Below are 4,257 nucleotides of genomic sequence, written 5' to 3'. Positions count from 1 at the left end.
TCTAACACCTTCAGATATGTTTCTCTGTGTTGCAAAATAGGTTTTATTCATGCACAGACTGCAAAGTTAAAGTGGGACAGAGATTCAGCTTGCATTGCCTGAACCAACTTTGTTCTGCGCTGAAACGCTGTTTTCTGACATTTCAGGGTCTAACTTCAAAAATCATTCAAAACACTTCTAACACCTTCAGATATGTTTCTCTGTGTTGCAAAATAGGTTTTATTCATGCACAGAGTGTAAATTTAAAGTGGGACCAAGATTCAGCTTGCATTGCCTGAACCAACTTTGTTCTGCGCTGAAAAGCTGTTTTCTGACATTTCAGGGTCTAACTTCAAAAATCATGCAAAACACTTCTAACACCTTCAGATATGTTTCTCTGTGTTGCAAAATAGCTTTTATTCATGCACAGAGTGTAAATTTAAAGTGGGACCAAGATTCAGCTTGCATTGCCTGAACCAACTTTGTTCTGAGCTGAAAAGCTGTTTTCTGACATTTCAGGGTCTAACTTCAAAAATCATGCAAAACACTTCTAACACCTTCAGATATGTTTCTCTGTGTTGCAAAATAGCTTTTATTCATGCACAGACTGCAAAGTTAAAGTGGGACAGAGATTCAGCTTGCATTGCTTGAACCAACTTTGTTCTGCGCTGAAACGCTGTTTTCTGACATTTCAGGGTCTAACTTCAAAAATCATGCAAAACACTTCTAACACCTTCAGATATGTTTCTCTGTGTTGCAAAATAGCTTTTATTCATGCACAGAGTGTAAATTTAAAGTGGGACCAAGATTCAGCTTGCATTGCCTGAACCAACTTTGTTCTGCACTGAAAAGCTGTTTTCTGACATTTCAGGGTCTAACTTCAAAAATCATGCAAAACACTTCTAACACCTTCAGATATGTTTCTCTGTGTTGCAAAATAGCTTTTATTCATGCACAGAGTGTAAATTTAAAGTGGGACCAAGATTCAGCTTGCATTGCCTGAACCAACTTTGTTCTGCACTGAAAAGCTGTTTTCTGACATTTCAGGGTCTAACTTCAAAAATCATGCAAAACACTTCTAACACCTTCAGATATGTTTCTCTGTGTTGCAAAATAGCTTTTATTCATGCACAGACTGCAAAGTTAAAGTGGGACAGAGATTCAGCTTGCATTGCCTGAACCAACTTTGTTCTGAGCTGAAAAGCTGTTTTCTGACATTTCAGGATCTAACTTCAAAAATCATGCAAAACACTTCTAACACCTTCAGATATGTTTCTCTGTGTTGCAAAATAGGTTTTATTCATGCACAGAGTGTAAATTTAAAGTGGGACCAAGATTCAGCTTGCATTGCCTGAACCAACTTTGTTCTGAGCTGAAAAGCTGTTTTCTGACATTATATGTTTCTCTGTGTTGCAAAATAGCTTTTATTCATGCACAGAGTGTAAATTTAAAGTGGGACCAAGATTCAGCTTGCATTGCCTGAACCAACTTTGTTCTGCGCTGAAAAACTGTTTTCTGACATTTCAGGGTCTAACTTCAAAAATCATGCAAAACACTTCTAACACCTTCAGATATGTTTCTCTGTGTTGCAAAATAGGTTTTATTCATGCACAGACTGCAAAGTTAAAGTGGGACAGAGATTCAGCTTGCATTGCTGTAACCAGCTTTGTTCTGCGCTGAAAAGCTGTTTTCTGACATTTCAGGGTCTAACTTCAAAAATCATGCAAAACACTTCTAACACCTTCAGATATGTTTCTCTGTGTTGCAAAATAGCTTTTATTCATGCACAGAGTGTAAATTTAAAGTGGGACCAAGATTCAGCTTGCATTGCCTGAACCAACTTTGTTCTGCGCTGAAAAGCTGTTTTCTGACATTTCAGGGTCTAACTTCAAAAATCATGCAAAACACTTCTAACACCTTCAGATATGTTTCTCTGTGTTGCAAAATAGGTTTTATTCATGCACAGACTGCAAAGTTAAAGTGGGACAGAGATTCAGCTTGCATTGCTGGAACCAGCTTTGTTCTGCGCTGAAAAGCTGTTTTCTGACATTTCAGGGTCTAACTTCAAAAATCATGCAAAACACTTCTAACACCTTCAGATATGTTTCTCTGTGTTGCAAAATAGGTTTTATTCATGCACAGACTGCAAAGTTAAAGTGGGACAGAGATTCAGCTTGCATTGCCTGAACCAACTTTGTTCTGCGCTGAAACGCTGTTTTCTGACATTTCAGGGTCTAACTTCAAAAATCATTCAAAACACTTCTAACACCTTCAGATATGTTTCTCTGTGTTGCAAAATAGGTTTTATTCATGCACAGAGTGTAAATTTAAAGTGAGACAGAGATTCAGCTTGCATTGCCTGAACCAACTTTTTTCTGCGCTGAAAAGCTGTTTTCTGACATTTCAGGGTCTAACTTCAAAAATCATGCAAAACACTTCTAACACCTTCAGATATGTTTCTCTGTGTGGCAAAATAGCTTTTATTCATGCACAGAGTGTAAATTTAAAGTGGGACCAAGATTCAGCTTGCATTGCCTGAACCAACTTTGTTCTGCGCTGAAAAGCTGTTTTCTGACATTTCAGGGTCTAACTTCAAAAATCATGCAAAACACTTCTAACACCTTCAGATATGTTTCTCTGTGTTGCAAAATAGCTTTTATTCATGCACAGAGTGTAAATTTAAAGTGGGACCAAGATTCAGCTTGCATTGCCTGAACCAACTTTGTTCTGCGCTGAAAAGCTGTTTTCTGACATTTCAGGGTCTAACTTCAAAAATCATGCAAAACACTTCTAACACCTTCAGATATGTTTCCCTGTGTTGCAAAATAGGTTTTATTCATGCACAGAGTGTAAATTTAAAGTGAGACAGAGATTCAGCTTGCATTGCCTGAACCAACTTTGTTCTGCGCTGAAAAGCTGTTTTCTGACATTTCAGGGTCTAACTTCAAAAATTATGCAAAACACTTCTAACACCTTCAGATATGTTTCTCTGTGTGGCAAAATAGCTTTTATTCATGCACAGAGTGTAAATTTAAAGTGGGACCAAGATTCAGCTTGCATTGCCTGAACCAACTTTGTTCTGCGCTGAAAAGCTGTTTTCTGACATTTCAGGGTCTAACTTCAAAAATCATGCAAAACACTTCTAACACCTTCAGATATGTTTCTCTGTGTTGCAAAATAGGTTTTATTCATGCACAGAGTGTAAATTTAAAGTGGGACCAAGATTCAGCTTGCATTGCCTGAACCAACTTTGTTCTGCGCTGAAAAGCTGTTTTCTGACATTTCAGGGTCTAACTTCAAAAATCATGCAAAACACTTCTAACACCTTCAGATATGTTTCTCTGTGTTGCAAAATAGGTTTTATTCATGCACAGACTGCAAAGTTAAAGTGGGACAGAGATTCAGCTTGCATTGCTGTAACCAGCTTTGTTCTGCGCTGAAAAGCTGTTTTCTGACATTTCAGGGTCTAACTTCAAAAATCATGCAAAACACTTCTAACACCTTCAGATATGTTTCTCTGTGTTGCAAAATAGCTTTTATTCATGCACAGAGTGTAAATTTAAAGTGGGATCAAGATTCAGCTTGCATTGCCTGAACCAACTTTGTTCTGCGCTGAAAAGCTGCTTTCTGACATTTCAGGGTCAAACTTCAAAAATCATGCAAAACACTTCTAACACCTTCAGATATGTTTCTCTGTGTTGCAAAATAGCTTTTATTCATGCACAGACTGCAAAGTTAAAGTGGGACAGAGATTCAGCTTGCATTGCTGTAACCAGCTTTGTTTTGCGCTGAAAAGCTGTTTTCTGACATTTCAGGGTCTAACTTCAAAAATCATGCAAAACACTTCTAACACCTTCAGATATGTTTCTCTGTGTTGCAAAATAGCTTTTATTCATGCACAGAGTGTAAATTTAAAGTGGGACCAAGATTCAGCTTGCATTGCCTGAACCAACTTTGTTCTGCGCTGAAAAGCTGTTTTCTGACATTTCAGGGTCTAACTTCAAAAATCATGCAAAACACTTCTAACACCTTCAGATATGTTTCTCTGTGTTGCAAAATAGCTTTTATTCATGCACAGACTGCAAAGTTAAAGTGGGACAGAGATTCAGCTTGCATTGCCTGAACCAACTTTGTTCTGCGCTGAAACGCTGTTTTCTGACATTTCAGGGTCTAACTTCAAAAATCATGCAAAACACTTCTAACACCTTCAGATATGTTTCTCTGTGTTGCAAAATAGCTTTTATTCATGCACAGAGTGTAAATTTAAAGTGGGACCAA

Source organism: Garra rufa, unplaced genomic scaffold (genome assembly GCF_049309525.1).
Source record: "Garra rufa unplaced genomic scaffold, GarRuf1.0 hap1_unplaced_001, whole genome shotgun sequence".
NCBI lineage: Eukaryota > Metazoa > Chordata > Actinopteri > Cypriniformes > Cyprinidae > Garra > Garra rufa.
The sequence above is the reverse complement of the archived record's forward strand: the minus strand, read 5'-3'. Positions refer to the sequence as shown.